At 32.5% G+C, this 25,606-nt stretch overlaps 1 protein-coding gene across 3 annotated transcripts in view; it reads left to right on the top strand.

The window, feature by feature from the left end:
* Positions 1-25,606, top strand: part of LOC127706905 (low-density lipoprotein receptor-related protein 4-like) — a 285,549-nt gene that overhangs the window by 156,864 nt on the left and 103,079 nt on the right. Inside the window, exons 2-4 of one of the 3 annotated variants that reach the window (XR_007984618.1) lie at positions 8,030-8,207; positions 14,507-14,719; positions 22,294-22,406. The exons of the other annotated variants lie outside the window; for them this stretch is intronic. The gene's annotated coding sequence lies outside the window, so the exon portion shown is untranslated. The remainder of the gene's footprint in view (positions 1-8,029; positions 8,208-14,506; positions 14,720-22,293; positions 22,407-25,606) is intronic. 3 annotated transcript variants of the gene reach the window in all.

Raw genomic sequence — 25,606 nt, 5'->3', positions numbered from 1 at the left:
ATTAATGGATATGTGAGGATATATTCAATTATCTGTTAGGCGTTAATGTATATCAAAATTTTACGATAAAGATAATAACATAAAGATAAAAAAATCACTGCGGGAATACAATCAGCCATTGTTTTAAACAGATTTTGTAAAAAAAGCTCGACATTCGGAATTACGATACAAAAATGCGTCATTAGGTTTTGTTGGTTGTTTTGATTTGGTTTGTTGTGTATAATATATTTGTTTTATTTTTTTTTCAAAATTAAACAAGAATCTGGCTGCTGAACCACTCAACATTCCTGATTTATTTTCATTTTTTGTTACGTGTTTCGTGCATTCTGTTTGCGCGTTCATATCGTGTTTCATTCTATTCTACTCAATGCATAAACGTGATTGACCAAATAAAATCGTGTTGTGCTGTTAACTTGTTGAAACTGCCTTTTTTGAACGCTTCAGCATATGTAAACGATCAGATTATCATTAGAAAACGAGAGGTTATTCAATTCGTTTCATAGACAGATTTCGTATTTTATAATCACTATACACCACGCGATTATGTTCTTCATCAACAAAACTGGCGACCCTCACAACGACCATAATCTTAAATATAAAAAAAAAAAAACACAAAATAAAAAAAACTCTGAACCGTTAGAATTATGTACAAAATAGTTGTCTCCGGCTTATTAGACCGTCTTTTATAAAAAAAAATACATGTGAAACTATGTTGTTATAATCAGTTGTTCACAACCAGTAGGTTAAAGCCACTGCTAGTGGAGGTTTACTCACCGAGAGTATCACCAGCTTAATAGTCAGCACTTCAGTGGTGACAAGAATTATCATTGGTATGGTCATAGTTATGAATTAACTGTTTACAAAACTTGTATTATTAAAATTATCGAAATACTATGGATTTTCCATTTCAGGAATAGAATACCTTAGCTTCAATTGAAGAAAAAAAACTTTCGGAATGTTGGGCGCTCAATGCTCTCAAATTTCGTACTTTCTTTGGCCTTTGTTTTTCTTTTTTGATTCAAGCGTCACTCATTTGTGTTTTGTGAACGAAACGAACGCCTGGCGTGCAACAAAAATTTTGATCCTGGTATCTATGATGAGTTTATAATTTAACAAAATGAATATATTGTGAACATGTTCACCAAGTGTGGTGGTTATTTCAATACAAATATAGGATCATTGGACTTGTTTATGTACCTTTAGGCTACTGAAGTTAACTTCGAAACCAGTCCTGTACAAAGTTAACTTCGTACTTCATAACTCCGATTGCATCAGACCTGTTTTACCATTAGCTCTTGGCTGTTCTGCTCCACACTAAGTGAAATTATAACAAAAGAGTAAAATGTAAAATTGTTTCTCAATATACACAAAACAGTTTTTTTTTAATTTTAGTTCATTTAATAATATATGTTTTGGAGTTTAGTGTGATGTCCATTTTCACTGACCTAGTACACAATTTTATTTAGGGGCCAGCTGAGGACCAACTCCGGGAACGGGATTTTCTCGCTGCGTTGAAGACCCATTGGTGGCTTTCGGCTGTTGTCTGCTCTTTGGTCGGGTTGTTGTCTCTTTGACATATTCCCCATTTCCATTCTCAACTTTATATATAGTACATGGATTAGAAAACAAATATTTGCCTTTCAAAAATCGAAAACTATTTTTATTAGCAGGTAATCCCGTTAAAAACAAACAGCTGACGTACATTGCTTATTTAAAAAAAAACTTGTCAAAGCTACAATTAATTCATATTTGTATATTAAAAGATAAGCTATGATCAAATTTGAAAGGTAACAGTTTGTGTACATTTGTAAGCTTAAACAAATTGGTTATGGTAGCATCGATTGACAATGGCCACATGTGTACTCTAAATGGATATATATATATATATATATATATATATATATATATATTTCGACTCTTCAAAATTCAAGAGTCAATCCCAAATTGAGGTAAATTATATGGCCTTCCAAATACCGTTTCGATTCCTAACATCACTGAAGAGACATTAATTGTCGAAATCCGGATATGGTGTACAAATTTTTGCACCTCATTTTTGCGGTATACCATCTTTTCCGCAAGTTTTTTGTTTTCTATTTGGTATTAGATTAAAATTAAGATCCATTTTGTTACATCTGTGATTCGTTTATTTGGCAATCGCCATGGCAGTCAGCAGGGTTTAAGAACATCCGTTGTTCGACCTGCTAGTCAAATGCGTTTTGTCAAAATATACTTTTTCACTTTTTGGTCTTTTGGAAAATGTTGTTTGTGCTGTATTTAGATCCCTCTACCAAGAAATTTGTTTTGCATGCACACGTATAAAAATTGCGGTTTTTATCCAACGCAATCATAGGTTTGAACGTTTTTTCAATTTAGACTTGTTTATATTTTTTCGTTTGGGCTTGTATTATATTTGCCTTCGGGTTTATATGATCCGTTCATCCTATTTCGACTCTTCAAAATTCAAGAGTCAATCCCAAATTGAGGTAAATTATATGGCCTTCCAAATACCGTTTCGATTCCTAACATCACTGAAGAGACATTAATTGTCGAAATCCGGATATGGTGTACAAATTTTTGCACCTCATTTTTGCGGTATACCATCTTTTCCGCAAGTTTTTTGTTTTCTATTTGGTATTAGATTAAAATTAAGATCAATTTTGTTACATCTGTAATTCGTTTATTTGGCAATCGCCATGGCAGTCAGCAGGGTTTAAGAATATCCGTTGTTCGACCTGCTAGTCAAATGCGTTTTGTTAAAATATACTTTTTCACTTTTTGGTCTTTTGGAAAATGTTGTTTGTGCTGTATTTAGACCCCTCTACCAAGAAATTTGTTTTGCATGCACACGTATAAAAATTGCGGTTTTTATCCAACGCAATCATAGGTTTGAACGTTGTTTTCAATTTAGACTTGTTTATATTTTTTCGTTTGGGCTTGTATTATATTTGCCTTCGGGTTTATATGATCCGTTCATCCTATTTCGACTCTTCAAAATTCAAGAGTCAATCCTAAATTGAGGTAAATTATATGGCCTTCCAAATACCGTTTCGATTCCTAACATCACTGAAGAGACATTAATTGTCGAAATCCGGATATGGTGTACAAATTTTTGCACCTCATTTTTGCGGTATACCATCTTTCCCGCAAGTTTTTTGTTTTCTATTTGGTATTAGATTAAAATTAAGATCCATTTTGTTACATCTGTGATTCGTTTATTTGGCAATCGCCATGGCAGTCAGCAGGGTTTAAGAACATCCGTTGTTCGACCTGCTAGTCAAATGTGTTTTGTTAAAATATACTTTTTCACTTTTTGGTCTTTTGGAAAATGTTGTTTGTGCTGTATTTAGACCCCTCTACCAAGACATTTGTTTTGCATGCACACGTATAAAAATTGCGGTTTTTATCCAACGCAATCATAGGTTTGAACGTTGTTTTCAATTTAGACTTGTTTATATATATATATATATATATACTGAACAACTCAAAATTTCCCTTTTCGTTTTCGTTCATTATCACATTTATTTCGCTCGCGTTTTTCATTCAATCCAAATTTAGTTCATTTCTTTACCGTTCATTCCGTCTTTCGTTCAACTCCACTCCGTTCAACAACAAAATTGACTCATTCTAAGCGTGTTGTGCTGTAAACGTGTGGCACTTGCCGTTTCATTTATGAACATTTACAACACACATGTATGTGTAAACGATGGTACTATTCTGAATCAAAAATTAATTCAATTTGTTTCATTGCCATATTTCGTACTTTATAATCACTACATTAAGCGTATTTTTCTACATCAACAACAATGACGACCCTCACAACGATCATACTGGTTATACCAGTTTACATGCACTTAAATATAATAACAAAATTGAAAACCGTTAAATTTATGTACAATTTAGGTGTCTATGGCCTATAAGACCGTTTTTTATAAATATATTATGTGAGACTGTGTTATTATCAAGATGAATATATTGTAAACAAGTTCACCAAGTATGGTGGCTATATCAATACAAATACAGTAAAACCTGCAAAAACCGAAGCCTGATGAAACCGAATTACACTTTAAACCGAAAAATCCAAAAGCTCCACGAAACTTCCCTATTAATTAAGATTAATTCAACCTGAAAAAACCGAATCCTGCCGATACTGAATTCCGAACGTTTTTTGGAAGACTCGTTAGTGAATTTGTATTAAAAGATTACCTGTCAAAATAAATCGATAGGTATCAAAACAATGTAAGTATATTACAATTATTTGTACGAGTATTTAAACAAACACATGCTGGCAAAGGGTCCCCTAGGGTATTTCAAGTTTAATATAATAATTAGTTGCTACAGTTCATTACAAGACACCTAATATTGATAAATATGATAAAAATTTGCATAGCCGAAATGAAATCTGATTTGAACAGTGAATGTACGGGGAAACACTTAATTGAATTAGACGACGACGTAGACTTGCGGGAATGTTACTTAGCGGGATCGGACATAAATGATACCGGCATTTTTGATTTGAAAATAAGGAGCTAGTATCGAGCTAAACCAAGGACTTGCATTTGAGTACTATCTTTATCTGCATTTATAAAAAAAAAAAAAAAATCATATGTTTCATTTTATTATATTTTACATTGAAACCAACATGACACACTTGTCGTCTATTGTGTCACTTAGTATCCGTCGTCAATTAGTGTCAGAATGATTTTAAACTGTCCACTTTTATTCACCTCTACAATCCGAGCACCTGTAAAAACAAAACACCAAGTTCCGAAGGTATTCGATTTGATAGGTGTCACTGTATATGATATTTGAAATTATTATACTTCATGTTAAAATGCCATATTTTGATTGGCTAATACGAGGGTGTTAATTTACTCTATTATCCTTCATGGAGACGCTTGACCAAGTGTGCGCTTTATTAAATACGACTCTATCCTATGGCAAATACTATACTACCCTTCACGGAGACGCTTGATCAAGTGTGCGCTTTATTTAACACGGATGGTTGTTATGTTCAAGACGTCATAGTTTATTATTTTGAAAGTGAAATTTAATCGACAGTAATAACAGAACATTCAATATAATAAATTAAATAACACATATCTGAGAGGGTCTTTCACTTCATTTCACACTACATGCAGCATGTGAGTATTTTTGTGTAATGTATTTTATTGGCAAGCTATATATATTACAAGCTGTCTACTTTTAAGTTTCTCTTTAATAATTCCCATACTTTTGGACGTTGCTAGATAATTGTGTCTTTGGCCATCATATCTAATGTCCATATTTTATGTTCAATTCCTGTGAAACTGTGTTGTTATGAGTTAATTTACAACTACTGGGTCAATGTCGCTCCTGGTGAAGGTTTACTTCACGAGGGCATCACCAACACAGTCTTCAGTATTACAGTAGTGACACGAATAATCATTAATTTAGGAATAATTATAAATTAACTTAATACAAAACTTATATTTTTTTTTTGCGTACCCTTCCGGCGTACTATTGAACTATTGAAAATATGACTGGTAGCTAAATTGTTTACTCTGACAAGTTGCACAATGTGTACTAGCTCTATGTGTTTTGTCAGAGTGACTTTAGTGTTATCTGAGTACCAACAGCTGATTCGATCCGGTGCTTACAAATATCAACTATATAATTTGAACGAATACAAAATAGATGTAATTTAAGTAATAACAAATTGCATTTATTAACTTACTGTTACTAAGAGTTTTCTTTCAAAGTCGGGCACTATTTATCTCTTGAGACCTTTTTAACTTTAAATGATAATTGTGTGCAACAACATATTTTTTTCTATGCTGACATATCTTCTAATGATGATCATAATAATCGAAATAGTTCTGTTTTGCAATTAAACCAAACAGTTTCCAGGTATCATACTATACAGGAACCGGATTTTCAGTAGTTGTCGTTTGTTGGAGTGGTTAATAAGTGTTTCTCGTTGCTAGTTTTTTTTTATGTAGATAAGACCGTTGGTTCTCTCGTTTGAATGGTTTTGCACTAGTGAATTTGAGGCCCTTTGTAGCTTGCTGTTCAGTGTGAGCCAAGGCTTCGTGCTGAAGACCGTACTTTGACCTATAATGGTTTTTCTTTTACAAATTGTGACTTGAATGGAGAGTTGTGTTATTGGCACTCATACCACATCTTCTTATATCTAAGTAGTATACGTTTACCCTGAAACTTTCTACTCTTAAATATTTCGTGGTTGCATTGTAACTAAGTTAAGAAATATGAATAAATTGACGCGGTGAATTTAGGTAGAAATGAATACGACCATAAGTAACCAATAAAAATTACATACTACAGATATCGCACGAATTGACCTTGACTATTTTTGTGAAATAAATTGTTAACACTTCAAATTTATCGTTAATATATAAAATATTAGTTAACATAAGACGGTTGTTACATTTTACTCCTTTTTGATGTTGGTGTTAGCAAATATAATTTGTACTTTGTCTGCAAACACTTAGACGAGTCTTCTGAATCTAAACAGGATCATGTGCTGTTTAAATCGGAATAAGTTTTATTAGGTTGAGTATTCAGACCTTTTAAATGAAATGATAACATTAATGTTATATTTTACAAAATTTTGACTACATGTTATTTGACAAACCAAAGCATATTGCATTGAGACAAATAAATCTTGATGCAGATCTAAATCAAACGCATCATGCACTTCCTGTAGATAGAGTGGTCTTGTATTTTATATTTCAAATGTCTAAATCAAATTGGTACTGTTATATACAGACAAAACGTCTGTATATAACAGTACCAATCTGATTTATACATGGTTAGTGTTCGTTTCTAATTCGAATCAAATCAACCAAAAACAGTCATAACTAGTAACTCTTGGTCAGATGTAATAAACTGCTACGTTCCAAAGCTAGTAGTTTGTAAATATATAACAATATTTCATTTCGAATGTTAAGTTAATGCAAATTGGTAAACTATATATGTAACGAGTAGCTTTGACGTAGACAGTGCATGCTACCTTTGTTCAGGTGATTTATTAAGCATATCAGTAAGTCTGGGTATGTGCTCCCCCACATTTGTCTGCAGTGTACTTGGACATATTTATGTTTAGAATTACACGAGCTGGGTAGGCAATGCGAAATAAAGTAACCTTATAGGTACAAATTATACTGTACGAATAACGTAAACAAGAAAGAAAAAGAACATTAAACAGTAAACAACAGAAAAAAAAACCCAACTAAATATTGAGACAACACAAACCAAAACAAAGAACAGAATAGATTGTATGTGCTCCAGAAAGACAGCATATCCTACACATCACGCGACACCTATTGTGTTATTCCTATGAAATCATTGCGAATGTCAATAAAGTGATTAGGAATTATCACATATTATATTTGATCTTTTATGAAGTTATTGTGTGTCCCCATGTTACTGACAGTTCAACACATTAAACCCATTGTATATGGAATTATCGACACTCATTTTGCATCAAACTATTAATATTAAAAGACACATTAACCTTGTTTACTAACATATAGTAGTTTGAAAGGCGAACACATATGAAGGTTAATTTATTATTTGTATCTCAGATGTTCAAATCAGAACTTGAACTGCGTTCTCTTTTGTGAAAGTATTTAGTTTCCTTGTTTCCTTTTTTAAAATACAATCGTGTACTTCCGACAAATTATTAATCTAAATGAGAAAACATCTGGCAGAAAATTACCATTCAAAGACAAGTTTGTATAGTTCATGATACATTTTTATAATTTGTATATGGAATGCAAACAAAACCTTTGAATTGAACTTAAATTACGAAGTCGTAAACTGATTTGTAAATTATCTACATGTGTGAATGTTTGAATGCCGACTTGTTAAGATGTTAAGTAATTTTAACCATTTAAATGAACAAAAGTGATTAGTGTGTTACGCAAATATGAGGGCTATTTGACATGGCTTTCACCGGTAAGTGTCTTGTAATTAAGATGTTTATGAAATAATTAGAATGATAATCATTATAAATTTTAACCTTTTTCAGCTTTCCATGGAAAAGTTTTGTTTTCAGATTTATCTTCAATAATGGAATGTGATGTTGATACAGGTATTGTGATTGTTCTGGTTCACACTGGAGGGAGTGCAGTGTATGCATTGGATTACGATTACGAAAACAGATACTTGTATTTCACAAGAACTGCATTAGTGCCTGCCATTGTAAGGTATGTAAACGTTTAGAGGGAAATGAGAGAAAACGTATTTAGAATATAATGTCAATCATTTGTCAATAGTACAATCTTCATGTTTCTGATGACGTCAAAGTTAAACAAATATCCCACTAAATACCAAACACGAACAACGCAAAAACAAATCGTGTTTATAAATCATCTGTATGTGATAAATATAAACGCTTCCCTCCTTATTCACAACACAATTGATTTAAATTTTATTTAATATTATAAAGTAACTTTAAAATAAGAACAAGATGTATGCTAGTTTTTCAACATATCAAACAGCAATATACTACTTTATAAAAAAAGTTAGGAAATACATTCGAGTTGCGATGAGCGTTGAAGGTTAAATGTGACTTATGTCATAAAGTTGTGTTATATCACGTATATATTTTACTATATATATTGTAATTCCTGCCCTTATAATTAGTTTCGCTCTATCGCATTGATCAGAAGTAATTTTAAATGTTTCTATAATTTCAAATTCGTGCGTCTATTTTAGTTTAAGTGACATACAACTGTACGCGGTCTTTTTTTTCCACAGGAGACACCTAATCAATACGTTACTTTTTAAATGTAAAATTTAAACATTACTTTGTAATGTGCATATCAATTCTCGGCGTTAGATAGTGTGAATAGCTAGCACCCATTTTCGCTTATTTGCTTTGGACATGTGCGTGTCTCTATGTGGATTTGTTTTCTGTGTGAGGCGAGGTAGTAACTGTTCTCTAATTATGGCGAAGTATACGCAATTGCACGCCTCTGGCAGATTCAGGATAACAACAAACAAGTTCAACGTTAGTGACACAAATTATCTCCCATGATTCAAGAAATAAAATAAAAAGAAGCACGAAAGAGAAATGTCTTAGTGCGGTCTATCATGACTCCAAACTTATACACCTGTGCTGTCTCAAAACCTCGAAAAAATTTCTGAATGACTCCAATTAGAAATCAAAGTATCCGATTGTTAGTAAGCCTGACTCTCTTATTACCCCTGTTTTTTGTTTAAGACACATACTACAATCCGTACGCGCGTTTATGTCAGCATAGAGTAAAAACGCCTTCCAACACAATTATAACTGAATAAAGAAATAACAATCATACAGGAGCCTGTGGTTCAGTGGTTATCACTATAATTGTTTTCGTAAACTATTTGTTATGAATAAGGCCGTTGGTTTTCGTGTTTGAATTGTTTCACATTTTTCATGTCTGGCCTTTTAAAGCCGACTAATCGGATTGGTTTTTTTTTCTCATTGTTGAAGATCGAATGATTGCCTGACATCCACTTCATTTGAACTGTGACGGGCAGTTATCTCATTGGTACTCATACTACATCTCCGGATTTTAAAATTATATTAATAAAAATGCAATGCATTTGCAATATATACATGCGATATTCGTATCGCACTACACTAGGTAAAATCTAATAGAATTATGTTATGAACAGTCACATTGCATTACACAAGGTACATTCTGATAAGATTACATTTGAAATATTATTTTATACACAATGCCATATCATTAAACTATAATAAATTCTATGACACTACACTGTGAATGATCTTGCAGAAAATGCACTAGGTACGTCGATCTTAAAGTACTATGTTATGAGTATGTTTTTTTTAATAAGCATAATATATGCGCTACGGGAAGTTATATCAAAAACTCCGATCTGCTCTTTTTTGTTAAAAAATATATGCGAGTTCTCCTTATTACAGCCATTAAAACTCAAAAGATAAAATTAAAACAAAACGTTAAAAACGTCATGCGTCGGAAGTGCTATTCCGGATTTAAATTCATCTAAAACGATTAAATCCAAATATTTGATAGCCAAGGATGTATAAGAACCGAAACATTTAAAGAGTCATGCAATGCAGATGCAGTTTTCGATCTTTTAGGAAACCGTGCATGTGGATATTTAACAAATAATGATACAAGAAGTATTTTCCTTTGTTACTTTAACTCCATTCAGCAAACATTATTAATATTATGCTTAGTCGTGCAGTTGAAGAAAAGGGAAAGCGATCGAGACATGATTTGTTTGTAAAATAGAATAGCAGAGTTGCGCCATGTGCATGTGTGTGAAAAAACGAAAAAAAGAAAAGGTTTTGATGAAGACTATACTGCACGCAATACCCCGAATAGTATCAGAAAAAATGAGGATGACAAAAATACGAAAATGCAGAAATTTGACGAAAACAAGAGGTGTATACACGATCCCAATATTATATTACTGGTTCATTTAATCTATATACATTTATTCTGTCAACGCTGTGTTGATCTGGAAAAATTCGAACTTGATATTTGATTCGGTATAAAAAATAGAACAAAACAAGCATTACAAAAAGGTGTGGAAACCGGTCTAATATAGGAAAGATGTTTAAGCCTAAACTATTAATTTCACATGCAGTTCATTTATTTGCAAACTAGAATTTGTTGGCGGTAAAATATGCTAAGTTGTAGTTTGTTGATGTGGTTCATAAGTGTTTCTCGTTTCTCGTTTTTATATAGATTAGAACGTTGGTTTTTCCTGTTTGAATGGTTTTACGCTAGTTATTGTTGGGGTCCTTATAGCTTGCTGTTCGGTGTTAGCCAAGGCTCCATGTTGAAGACCGTACTTTGACCTATATGACCTATAATGATTTACTTTTATAAATTGTGACTTGGATGGAGTTGTCTCATTGGCACTCATACCACATCTTATTCTATCTATTATATGACAATCAAGCACAATCCCTCCCCTTTGGAGTTAAGTATCAAACCGTCATAAATTATTTGATAAGAATATAATCCGTATCATGCCAACAATTGGTTTTAGAATGATATTTCCGATGCAAAGACCCTATGAGTGAATCAATAATAATATTAAATATGTCATTCTCAATGACATGAAAACAGTATTGTAACTATATCCCTACTGAATAAGTTTCTTTGAAGGTTTGGTTTGCTTTTGAGGTGAATGCGTATTCTTTTGTGCTTTGTAAATAATATTACCATAACATATTGAATATGAAATACTTGAACGCACAAGACGTCTGCATGTTGATTTATAATTACGAACGATGTCCTTGTACCGGTGATAAAATTAGAAAATGTTTTGACTAGGTTGTGATATCGAAAACCCTGGTGTAATTATTGTTCAGTAATACAGAGATTTATTTTGTTAAAATAAAATACGTTGTTACATACAGGAGCGAATCGAATCTGTCTTCACATGTTTATCTTTTTTTCTCACTCACCTAGTAAGAAATAAAACCCCGGATGAAAAAAGAAACTAATAGGAAAGGACTACTTTTATTATTCTTCCCTTAGTTTATTTATTTTGTATTTACATTGTATCCTAGGTCAAATTTATTTGTTCAGTGTATGTTCAATGGTGTTAATATGTCCTTTGATTGAGTTACTGTGGATTCATTTATTTTCGTGGGTACCAATTTTCGTGGATTGAGATGAACTTGCATTTTCGTGGATAGTTGATTTCGTGGTTTTACCAATGTCTGCATACAACCTTATATAAAATGTGTTATTCGTTGAACATTTAAATTCGTGGTTTATCTATATCCACGAAATCCACGAAAATTGGTACCCCACGAATAATAATGAATCCACAGTAAGCTATTTCAGTTGATATTTTATAGTGTGTCTTTCTATGTTGTGATGCTACACTATTGTTTGAGAGAAGGGGTGAAGGTTTGGTACCATTAAAACGTTTAAACCCGGTGCATTTGTTTGCACCTGTCCTAAGTCAGGAATCTGATGTTCAGTAGTTGTCGTTTGTTGATGTGGTTCATAAGTGTTTCTCGTTTCTCGTTTTTTATATAGATTAACCCGTTGGTTTTCCCGTTTGAATGGTTTTACAATAGTAATTTTTGGGGCCCTTTATAGCTTACTGTTCGGTGTAAGCCAAGGCTCCGTGTTGAAGAACGTACTGTGACCTATAATGGTTTACTTTTATAAATTTTGACTTGGATGGAGAGTTGTCTCATTGGCACTCATACCACATCTTCTTATATCTATACATTTTGAAATATAATATATTTATAACTTTGCTGTTATTAGCTGCTATAACTATATCCTCTTTGTAATCCACACTGAAATCAAATATATCTGAATACACATTTAATTTTAATCCAAAGTTTGAAACAACACAATCACTCATACCGACATCACTTTCTTCGTTTTTTTGAATTCAGATTATACTTTCATCGTCTTTATCCATTTTGAAACACAAAATGCATGTAAAGGTATTCCCGGAAAATATTTAAAGTAGTCCTTACGCACGCAAAAATCATGATACTCATACGCTGTGTCTGAATCTTCTTTTCGGCTTGTTCAACAATATTTTAAGTAAGATACAAACCTCGAACAGTCCATTCTGTAAAATATTGAACAATTGACCAAAATTTTACAGAATGGACTGTGATCGGCTTTTATTGGTCATTTGTGCATTTTTCCTTTGATGTGTCCTCTCTGATAATGTCAGTATCAGTGGATTGGTCGTGATATAAAAAAAATATTGGGTCAGTTCGCAATTAACATGCGCGTGTGCACCGCGTAAGCATCTACTTTCCCCTTTCATTCACAAAATCGCGCATGATTTTTTTTGCAGAAATGCACGAGTTTGTTGGTAAATGAAACACTTGTCATTGTTTGAACGTTTCAGTAGAGTAAGTTTAGCCTTTTTGACCGATTGTTGTGAAAATTTTAACAGAAAATGTATGAAAAACCCGATCAACTTAGGAACAATTGCGTTATCTGTGAGACCATCATATACAATTATAATGAGGAGATCTGGTTTCATTGTCAATATACATGTATAGACAGATATTCATAGAACAAAGAACAAATACGCAAACAAATTCAAATGCGGATATATAAATTTTGAAAAAGGGTGGCCCGGGGGCCCAAACAACTAGACAAATTTTGGTGTGGAAGAGGTAAAAAGTCTGCATTAACTATGAATGTAGCCTTAAGAAGGGATATCCCTAGTCGCTTTCTCCGAAATCTGCTTCGGAAACTAAAGGTGACCACTGGGCCTTCAAAAGTTAAATTTTCTTGGCCGAGTTGATAAATAAATGAACATAACTTTGTACAAAAGCAAGAATTTTAAGTTAAAAGAAATAGACCAAAGTTGAGTAACATCTATTAAAACTTACAGTCAGGCTACAAACTCGTTGCCTCCTGAAATGTCTGCTTACACGGTGTTTCCATAAAATGATTTGAAATTATTGTGATCGTTTTCATGATGAACGCTAAGCGTGTTCTGACAAAATAAATGTAATGTTATCAACCCAACCACCGGCACTAGACGTTCTGTAAATAGAAATAAAATATGGGCAATGGAAGTCTGAATATGCATTTAACTTGCCACTGGACGTTAATGTGTGAAGTGAGCTCTTTTTTAATATATATTTGGACACTATTATCTTCCCATTGGCCATATTTTATTACTATTTACAGAACATCTAGCGCCTGTGACCCAACTAAGTAAACAATATAACTTGTCGTTAAACTTCTAAAATAATGATAAATCTGCTGATTCATATGTCCTCATATCGTATCATCTATGCTGAAGCTTTATGGAAAATAAAGAAATTTGACCTACCGGTATGCTACCATTACATTCGACATTGTTAAAGTCATATCCAAAGCAGCATTAATGAAACGCATACAAAAATTCATTTTCAATACTTTGTGCAAGAGAACGCCATGTTTACTGCAACATGACAAAATTTCAAATGACGTTATGCAGCCTGTGACGTCATGTCGAAAAAAGTAGTTCGTTTGTTATTGTCTCTTTTATTGTATATTAAATTGTAGTGATTTTTATTTTTTCATAACTACATATAAAAAGAATAAAGGACTTCGGGCTCATATGAAATTTTACTGTGATAAAGACAGTATCAAAAAGTACTTTATTCTTTATATATATCCTTTACATAAAGATGAAATATAAAACAAAAACGCTACCTATATAAAATGAATAACACGACTTTATAATTCCTTCTAAAATGGTACATGCCCAAAATAAAGTTGTTTAAAATAAAAACAATACAATACAAATAAAACAAGATAAGGAAAGAAGGAACAAAAAAGAAAAAGAAAGAAAAAAGAAAAAAGAATGAAAGAAAGAACAAAAGAACAAAAGGAAGCAAATACAAGAATGAAAAAAATGACAAAGCGATAAGATAAGTTAAAGATAAAATAAATTAAACAAATAAAAGAGTTAAACAAGGTAAGTATATTTGATAAACATTTCTTATTTCAGAAACTATTTATAATTCATATAGATTTCCATATCCCTCAAAGAACATGACAATACAGACAGTTGTCCACACAGGGCCATATCCAGTAGGAGTAGCTGTTGATTCAGCCAATGATCATTTATACTGGATCGATCATCATATGAACACACTATCAAGATGCAATCTAGATGGAACCAATATAATAGTTTTATCAACTTTGATCAAACCGTGGGTGATACGACTTGATGTTACAAAAAGGTATAGTTAGGAATTGAGTAAGTCTGACGATATTTTGCAAACGGAACTATACAACTGTTTCATCAGACAGATTTTACTTAAAAAAGCAATGACACAACGTTGTGACGACTATGTATGCTAGTAGTTATACAGTTTTATTTCATGCTATGTGATCAAACCATACTTTGCCTCCACAATATGTTTTAATTTCTTTTTAAAATGGCATCGAGTTATATATAGACCATATTTCATTGTCGACCGCTGCTTCTGACCGGAGTTGTCCATTCGTAGCAGGCAATACATAGCTAATTCACGTAATAAGCCATAAATATAAAAAAAGATGTGGTATGAGTGTCACTGGGACAACTCTCCATCCATGCCACAGTTTGTAAAAGTAAACCATTATAGGTCAAATTATGGTCTTCAACACGGAACCTTGGCTCACTGCGAACAGCAAGCTATAATGGGCCCCAACAATGACTAGTGTCAAACCATTTAAACGGGAAAACCTACGGTCTAATCTATATAAAAACGAGAAACGAGAAACACTCATGAATCACAACAAGAAACGACGACTTATGAAAGGTGCAAACAAATGCAGCGGGTTTAAATGTTTAAATTGTAACCAACCTCCATCCTTAGTTGAAACAATAGTGTAACATAACAACACCGAAAGACACACTATAAAATATAAATTGAAATGACTTAACTCAACCAAAAGACATAGTAACACAAGTGAACATACATTGAACGAATAGATTTGATCTATGACACAATGTAAATATGAAATCAATAAAATAAGGGAATAGATGTTAAATAATTTAAAAAAAAAAACAACCATAACTTTGAACAAAATGTCGCCAAATAGAATAATGTACACAGGTAAATGAAATAATTTTGTTGTAAGATATAAAGTATAAATGAGAGAACGGAAATATTTTTTTACAAACAAATCGGTTTCTTGTTCATAGAACGTGAAAAGTTATAGTCATACCAAAAACTTTAAATAACACAAAAACAAAACAAATTGTATCCACATGTTAAATTAACAAGAAAGTACGATTTGAGAATACTCGCAGTTACTGAAAGCTAGTTAAAAGCCAACAACAATTATTAATAAAAATTCATGCATCAGAGACTAAAATCAACTAATACACATCCCAGGTTTATAGTATTTTAACGCCATGTACAGTCAACGAAGACATGACTTGTGCAATGCCAAATAAGAAATTAGTGGTAGTCAGTAGGATAGTTAAAAGTTAATCGCTATATAGAAAAAATGAACGTGGATGTTTATTTATACTTCCCATTTCAAAATAATACAAATTTAGTTATGTTTTGATTTGCCGATTACAAATCGATATTTGTGCAAATGTAAACTATATTTAAAGATATAATTACATCATTGGTAAGGTAACATTTACTAATAAGTTTGTTTAAAGGTTCGATGAGTTTACACGGATCACATAGTGATTTCCACGGTTGTAGTACAATATTACCGTAAAATTTAGGATGTGAAATACTGTTTTTAATAAGTGTTAATAAGTCTAGACTGTGAGTAATAAAACGTATGAATACAAAGACAAACAAACTAAAAAAAAACCCGATCCTAATGAAAGTGTCCCTGTGGTAAATTTCGTTTATCTTTTATCAAATGGCAAAATCATCAGCTGTAACACACCATAAGAATGGAAAACAACTTTCAATGTTCATGCGTTACCTTTCATGTCTGTAGACAATGGCAGTAACAACCTGCTTTTAAAGCTAGCTTAACCTCTCACTTGTATGACAATCATAAATAATTTTCTTATATTGACAACAATGTGTGAGCAAAAGAAACAGACATAATTGGTAAAATATTAAAAATTTTGGATCAGCAGTCAGCATGGAATAATAATCTTACACACTTTCAACAGTCGATTCTAGTTCCGATTATCGAAAAATGGCACACTTGTATGTTTGTTAGAAAACAACAAAAAGGCTCGCTATAACCTTTTAATTCTATATCTTATGTATCAAATACAAGCATGATAACAATATCATAATTACAAATATAAATTTCCATTAAATCATCCGTGAAAACACGTGTCTCTGCTTCAGGCTAAAGCGAGATTCGATGGTCAGATATATATGGAAATGTTTAACGACTTTGACTGGCTATAAAGCCCTTGCACGGTCGGATCGATGGTCAGAAAGATGACTGCACGGGTTTTAAGTGCACACAAATGGTCACATGTCATGAATATTCATGAACGTACAACAAACTAAATTTTATATATTCAAATCCTTGCTGTACCACAGGTGTCCTTGTGTAATGAAATTTTAGGATATTGGTGCATGATCAAGTGGTTAACTTGGATTATCAATGAGCGAGAGTTAATGGCTATTTTAAGTTAATCATAAGATAATGTTGATTGAACTTTTTTTTATCATTAAACAAGTATGGACACAGATCAGTGTGGATAGTATGTTTGGATGTTTGATAGTGTTTTCTGACATAAAAAGGTCTCTGGTTTTCCCCCATAGAGTGCTATGTTGAACTGTTGTGCACAGTGACAGCAAACCTGTACCAAACACTAAAATAGCAGTGTCTTTTATTTAATGTTCAAGACTGTCATGGAGGAGACACTAATTTAAATCAGTGCCAACCGTTCATTGATTTTATTTAGTTAGACATTGCTTAAGCTGCACAATACACCATGTCTGGTTTGCATTAATGTCAGTGTCCCACGAAAACGTATTTTGATTCTTTTTGCTAATGATAATGATGAGTGATTAATGCTGTCAGTCAGAATGGTCGTAAAGTGCCTCGTTTTCGCAATTAATTTTTGCATATTTCACAGGTCAATGAGATGTCAATCAAATTGACCTATATATACGAAACTGGTTACAGGTAGTTGGAAAAACATTAACACAAACCTCTTTTAAGTCAAATTATAGAAAATAAAGCAAAAACCCGATTTCATGTCAGGTGTCCTTTAATATCAAATTTACATATTAGACAATACACTTTGAGTGCTTCGTGTATATGAATATGTACATTCCTGTAAATAAATTTTGTGCATGTGCAACCTTCCATTGGGTTTTTTTCTTTCAACGTTTTAACTTTGGAATAACTTCTTTTTGAATACATTTATGATTTTCAAAAATGATCCGTTAATGGAACACAGCTAGCTGAGTGTGCTTCAACCTTGGAGAGATTTACTAAAAGAAGCAGAAGATTGCAAATATTGCCAGATGATTCCGATAAAATATGTTCCACAATTTTGATTTTGGATAGTAGCAAAACTTCAAATAAGAAGAGGATCACATAAGGTGCATTTCTGCATGATGTGATATTTATATGCGAGATGGGATCCGATGACCTGCAAGAATGTAATATTTGTATGGTTCTATTTATGTTCCTTTGAGGTGTTAATTTCTTACTTGACTTGTCCACATTATACTGTAAATTTGTTCAGGATCTTCCAAGTATCATTAGTAAAATATTTTGTCAAAATGTCGAAATTGTTTCGATGAAGTTATGGCTTTAAGTAACAACAATATACGAATTATGTCAGATACCAATACAGATGCACAAGACTCCTATATATACAAACTGATAAAAAGTCTTTTAGATATGAACAGGACCGACGAGCAAAAGGATTAACAAAATTATACTTGCTAACATTACCAGTATGTATAAGTAAAGGATCATTTAAACTCTATGTGTTTGTCTATGTTCATAAAAAGTGCTACAAAACCACCTAGCATTATATTGCTAGTAGCACGAGCATTGTTTGGTAAATTTGTGTTTTTCTTAATTTGGCTTCTGGACAAAAAATGTTTGGTTTAAGTATAAAAAAAAAATGCTTTCATCTCCCCTTTAATACTTACATTGAATGGATGCTACTCAACAGCTCTTTGTGCTGACAGTTGTTGTCATCTTACCTTACAGCAGATCATGTGCAATTGGGAGTTGTGTGTCAAATGTTTATTTCACAAAGCATGCATTTGCATAACAATGAACTGAGCTCAAAGCAAAATAATTTAATAATACACTTAGACAAAAAGCTCAATCCAGTGATATACTTTGTTATAGACTTATACGTATCATGAACATTAATCCTTCATAACCACCTCTATGATCATTGATGATCTAACACACATTCCAATGCTTCTATTCAATATTAAACTTACACTGCATATATGATATACGGTTCAGACAATGTAAATGATATAAATTCAAAGATTCATAAAATGAGCCAAGTGGTATGGTCACATTGCAACGAAGCTACTGACTGGTAAAACAAAAATCTGCTATATTGTCTCCTTTTTTGTTTAGTGTTCCTTGTTAAACAATAGAAACGTCCTTACAAAATAGTCGACTCAAATGAAGTAGGTTTAGGGGGCACAGTAGTATTTCCTGGCCATTATGGATAATGATAGCCTTTTTTTAGAATTTTCACCACTTTCTAACACTGTTCAAAATTCTACAGACACAGTTAACTGAAGAACTTTAATTATATTATTCAGATATGAATTTGAATATGTGTCATGACCGTTTACTTATTTGCTATCTTTATAAACCTAAGGCCACTAGTGCTTTTAGGTCTTTTTCAAGCAGTGCATACAACATTAAAAAAAAATCTCAAAAATTCACCTGCATTTAAAATTATTTCATATTTTTCTTTGAAGATGGATAAAATCCGATAATGTTGCCGTCGCAAGGAAATCATTAACAATACCATAACCGCATTAGCGACCTCTCTAACGAAGAGATAATTTTATATGTTAACTTGGGTCTTCGATCTTGTCAAAGGAAAAAAAATATGATGTATTTGTCCCTACTTCAGAAATTCCGTGTTATATACTTATACTAGCCATTAAGACTTTTAACGTCTCTTTTCAACGTATGCATGTAGTATACGGCTGTTTTTGTCACCCTTAATATAACTAATATGATCGTAAACCATACATCGACTTTTGTGTACATAATTGTAGATTTATTTAAATGTTATCATATATATCTATATACTGTGGTTTCATTTATTTTCTAGTGTATCAATTTTCGTCAATTGAGAAAAACTTGCATTTTCGTAAATAAATTATTCCGTGGCTTTGCCAATGTCTGCATACAACCTTATAGAAAACGTGACATTCGTTGAACATTTAAATTTTTGGTTTATCTGTAACCAGGAAATCCAGGAAAATTAGTACGTCACGAATAATAATGAATCCACAGTAGGTGGTCACATTAACACCCCCAATGACGTGCATGCACTTAAAAAGACTGTATGTGCAAACTCGTCATACGTTGAAATTAAGGGTCGACTGAGATATAAAAAATGTTCTAGATTAGTTCTGTTATTCAAGACAATTTTTTTTAAATCAGGTGTCTGTTTTGATGTGTGAGTTGAAACACTAACATTCTTGTCCGGTCGAAATGAATGTTGAGAACAAAGTCTTTTGAAAGGAGTGTCAGATGTTCTGACTCCTTGGTGTGTTTCGATTCGATTCAAAGTAAACCAGTTTGCCCCATTACACCGATTGATCTCATCATATAACACTTAATAGCTCATCAAAGGTCGTTTACCAAATTTAAGCAGATTCTTTATTTTCTTTCTGTTGATTTGAGACGCAATTAATACCAATGTAAATATAAGGTAAAAGTCCGAGTCAACCTTTTCGCGCCATATTTTAAAAATCGAATATCTCGAAAAGGAGTTCCATGACATATCAATATTTTTAGCTTATTCTGATCTAATGCTCTTTTGGCTTATAGTATCAATTTTAAATTCTTGATTTATCTAATTTCACCTAAGTATATCCTTAATTACTATGAACTATTACAACATCTACTTTAGATATCAGTAGATATCCTAATGAAAGGCAAGCTGTATGCGATTTTACGAATATTATTTTTACAGGACACACAAGGGACATTCAAGCTCAAAAGTCGAAAACAAACTGACAACGCCATGAATTAAAGAAAAAGACCAACATACAAACAATAGTACACAAAACACATAATAGAAAACTAAAGACTGGGCAACAACTGGGGTGATCTCAGGTGCTCAGGAAGGGTACGCATATCCTGCTCCACATATGGCACACGTTGTGTTACTAATGCTAGTACACACCAGGTAATTAAGTCTAATTCGTCGATTCAAACTCCGGAAAAGGAGGGTCGAGATTGTAGTTTCGCCATTAGGAACATATCCGCTATCAATTGTGAAACGGATATTTGATAATGTCACCAATATGTGATGGCGGCCGTAAAATTATCGATGATTTCAACATCGCAATTTTTAACTCTTGGTTTAATAGCTTTCTTGTGAGTAGCAATCCTTTATCAAGGGAACACTAGCCCTGATATATCGTATCAACTTGGAGATATATAATCCGTATGCAGACGTTTTTTGAACGTTGCTTAAAAAGTTCACAATTAGGAAGCTGAAATCATCTCTTTCGTGACAAAGGTTTGTTTTAAACTGATCCGAATTGTCAAGTTCTATATGTAAGTCAAGATATGAGGCAGACATAACTGTTTCTGTTCAATCCTTTATATCAACTTCAATTTGATTGATGCGTCCAACGGTCACCGAAATTGAAGTTTTTTAGTGAGAGAAAATCATCTATAAAGCGGGAAGTAATGTTGAAGGATACTTCTAATTTATTTTCTTTCTTCCAAAGAAGTTCCTGTATGAAATCAGACTTATATGAATACAGGAACAAGTCGCAAAAAAGAGAGGCGCAGACTTCTGTGCTGACATGAATTATAATTGATATGGTCATATTTATAAATTGACTGCTTACTAGACTTTTGAATTTTTGAAATGCTAAGGTTTTTCTACCTCAGGAATAGATTACCTTAGCTGAATTTGGCAAAACTTTTAGGAATTTTAGTCCTCAATGCTCTTCAACTTCGTACTTTATTTGGCCTTTTTATTTTTTTTTTGGATTCGAGCGTCACTGATGAGTCTTTTGTAGACGAAACGCGCGTCTGACGTAAGTACAAAATTTAATCCTGTTATCTATGATGAATTTATTGTCAACCACTGGGTCGATGCCATTGCTGGTGGAGTTTTAATTCCCCGGGGATATCACCAGCCCAGTGGTCAGGACTTCTGTGCTGACTTGAATTATTATTGATATGGTCATATTTATAAATTAACGGTTTACAAAACTTTTGAATTTTTGAAATACTAAAATTTTTCTACCTCAGGAATAGATAACCTTTTGTAGACGAAACGCGCGTCTGACGTAAGTACAACATTAAATCCTCGTATCTATTATGAGTTCATTTAGTTCTAATGGTAACGCCGATTTTTGTTTGTTGAAAACCACGTCCTCAAAACGTTACAATTCTTTTGTCAATTAACATATCAAGCATCTTGAGATTGTCAGTTTCAGTAATTTTTTTTGTTTGAATGAGACATGCTAGATTAATTGTTTACAAAGTATGATTTATGCATGTATTGCGTGCTGCGGTTCCACGACTCTCTATTTATTGTTAACTAATAAAACAACAACACATACATTCACAAACACTCAATCTTAAACTTGAATTTACCTAACATGCCTAAGTTGTCATACTTTTAATTTGATTTCAGGTGGATGTATATAGCTGATTACAGTTCTGGAATTTTAAAGTATAGATATGATTTAGCTGAAGAGCAGACAATTGTAAATTTTACATCAACATCTGTTTTTAACATGGATATAGGTACGTTGTCAGTATTTTTTTTCAGTTTTAATGTAGCATAAAAAGTCACAATGCTTTATTGTTTTCCTTACAAAATACTGACTCTTTATTCATGTTAATGAAAATATCTACCAACAATTGATTATTTGTAAAAGTAAAAAAAAAAGGAAAGAATATGAAAGAAAAAAAACTAACAGCTATTGATTAATGAAAAACCTGGTTGACTATCTAAGCATTTTATTTTTGTAAAAACATACACTTTAAAGCAGATCAGTAACACGACCGTACCAAAAACTCAAAATAATGTTTCATTATTTCCTTGAACGAAATAGCCATTCTAGTTTAAATAATAAGGGTTCTGAACTTTTAAAGTATGTTCAATAACATTTTACCTCGAAAAATTGCATAGATCTGTCTTCAAGTTTGGATTGAATCAATATTATATACATTGTAAAACAATAGTTTGTATAAAAACAATGCTCTGGAAAAAAATATGTAGAACAAAGTCAAAGTTATCTCAATTTGCGTATTTTAGGTTATTGACAGAAATTTTGAGATGTGATATTAGTGGTCCTTTTGTACAGGCTAACATGATTGCCCAAAACATTGTTCATGTAGATTTGTTCAAATACCTTTTATTGTCAGATGCATGCTGAACACCATTTCATTAGGATAGCTTATTGCATTATAGTTTCAATAGATAAGAAGGGGTTCCATGTGTTATGTTGTTGCTGTTTGAGGTTTAATACCACCAAATCATAGGACGTCACATCCGGTTGCATTAATAAAAGGGTAAAAAATAGTTTCTTGGATTGGACATTTGTAGGAAATTAGTCCTTTCATTCCCGTAAAAAATATGAGTCATAAACATATTTCTGTATTGTTTCAAAGCACCACCATATTTTAATTTAGCGTTTCTATGAAATATTTCGGAAATTTGAGGTTATATGGTTACTTAAGTTTATAAAGAAGAAATAAAGGGGTGACTGTTTGATTGGTTAACTTCCAGTGATGGTTTTAATCCTATGTTCAATGAAATGTTATTAGTCTAGTCAATTTAGTGAACAACCTGCAACTAATCGCAACACAAAGTTTTTCTCTGAAAAACAAGTCTGTTACTATCTATAAACAACATACTAAAACTATACAAAAATATATTTTGCGGAAAGTGTTGTAATTCATGTAAATATTTTGCAGTAAAAGTAAGGTTATATGAGTTGCTTCCCCTTATGTGCCTAAGTTGAAAAAAATAAATTAATACAAAAAATGTTCTGTATTTTTTAAAACAATTGTAGTAATACAATACAATACATAATGATCTCTATTCAAAAGAATAAAATTACATATGCATCACTTTCCTGTCCCAAAATTTGTATATTTGAATAAAGATATAGACCGAGATTGTGTTCTGCTATTTTACAATCCAAGAATCTAATTCTCCTTTACAGTGTTGGTATGAAACCTATAGATGGAAAACTGTACTGAGTTAGATTAGCCAACTTAGTCACAATCCTACTCGGTATTTGAAAGAACTCTGCCCCTGTGTTAAAGGCTGCCGGACAGTTAATTTTTAGATGGGGGAGGGGTTCTCGAAACTCATGTTTTGTCCTTTATAATAAAACATTTTTTTTTCATTTTCCTTCTTGAACAAACATGTTAAGATTTAGAATCCAACAATTGTTTTCATAAAAAAATAAGAATGATAAGTGTTAAATGATTGTATGTTAAATATTTTTTCACAAATGAAAATTTCAGGCTCCTCGAAGCAAATAGCTACTCATGTAATTAGCGATTATCTCAGTAGTTACACATCAGCGCTGTAACACTGAATCCACTTTCCACTGGTTGCTAATCGGATGTGTACTGCTTTATATTCATCAACTGTAGTGTGATTAGCTTTGAACTAGCTATTAGAACTCAGTGTCATTTTGTTAATTGGTTATATACTCCATGCTGATCTTTTTGAGTCGAACCCTTTCCAACGGAGTTTTACAATTTTTTCTCATGTTGTTTGCTATTTCAAGACTGTTCCTGAGTATGGGAGGGCTGAGTGCTCGCAAACATGGTTAACCCTGCACACTATGAATATTATTATCACTAGTAAGTGGCCCTTTATTACTTGGTGGTTAGTGTTTGCTGTCGGTCATATTTGTTTTTCCACTTATTGTCTTAACAGTTTTATAATTTAAACGATGAGCTATTATAGTTGTTAATATCCACACCCACATCATTGTTATGTTATCTCTTGTGGAAAGTTTTCTCATTGGCAATCATACAACATCTTCTTATGTTTTTAAAGTGGGGAGATTTTACAATAACTAATGGTTTCACTGGCAAGTGATCAAACATACTACCAAGAGATCACTGAAAGAGTTTAGTGGACCTTAGAAGCTAAACATTAATATAATTGAAAACAACACGTTTAATAATTTCATGCGTCCGAAGCGCTTTTCTGGATTTACCTTCATCAGGAACGCTCAAAGCCAAACATTTGAAATCCGAGGGATATATAAGTACCGAAACAGTTGAAGAGCTATATGACAAAAATACCTAAAACAAATAGCCAAATCATCCATCTAGGGTCAACTTTATAAACGGGAAATTTTAGAAAAGTTTGTTATTAATCTTGTCAGTACCGAAGTACTGACTACTGAGCTGATGATACCCTCGGGGACTGATAGTCCACCAGCAGAGGTATCGACCCAGTGATGTAAATAATTGAAAACAACACGTTTAATAATTTCATGCGTGGAAGCGCTTTTCTGGATTTACCTTCATCAGGAACGCTCAAAGCCAAACATTTGAAATCCGAGGGATGTATAAGTACCGAAACAGTTGAAGAGCTATATAATATTCTTTAGGCATGAGGTGTATTTTTTAAAATATTTTTTTAGTTTTGTTCAAATGAGTTGAATACAGGTCAGCACATTCCGGAAGCAGAAAATCGCGTCTTTAACATTGATATTAATTTCTGTAATAGAATATAATTATGAATAAAGAGAGATTTGAGGTTTTTAGAGTCAATGAGAAAGCAACTCAAACGACTAACAAAAACCAACAGACATACTTTCAGATTAGATATGACTATCTAATCACTATCTCTGACCATAAGTCGCCCACTTTTTTACAGTTCTTAGGCTAAAGCTGATTACCTTTTATTTAATTAATTCAATGAGATATCTTAAAGAAGGAACTTGGTAATGCTTTTCTTTATATATGTA

Source organism: Mytilus californianus, unplaced genomic scaffold (genome assembly GCF_021869535.1).
Source record: "Mytilus californianus isolate M0D057914Y unplaced genomic scaffold, xbMytCali1.0.p SCAF_6, whole genome shotgun sequence".
Classification (NCBI taxonomy): Eukaryota; Metazoa; Mollusca; class Bivalvia; order Mytilida; family Mytilidae; genus Mytilus; species Mytilus californianus.
Note: the sequence above shows the minus strand (reverse complement) of the source record. Positions and strands in the feature narration are given on the sequence as shown.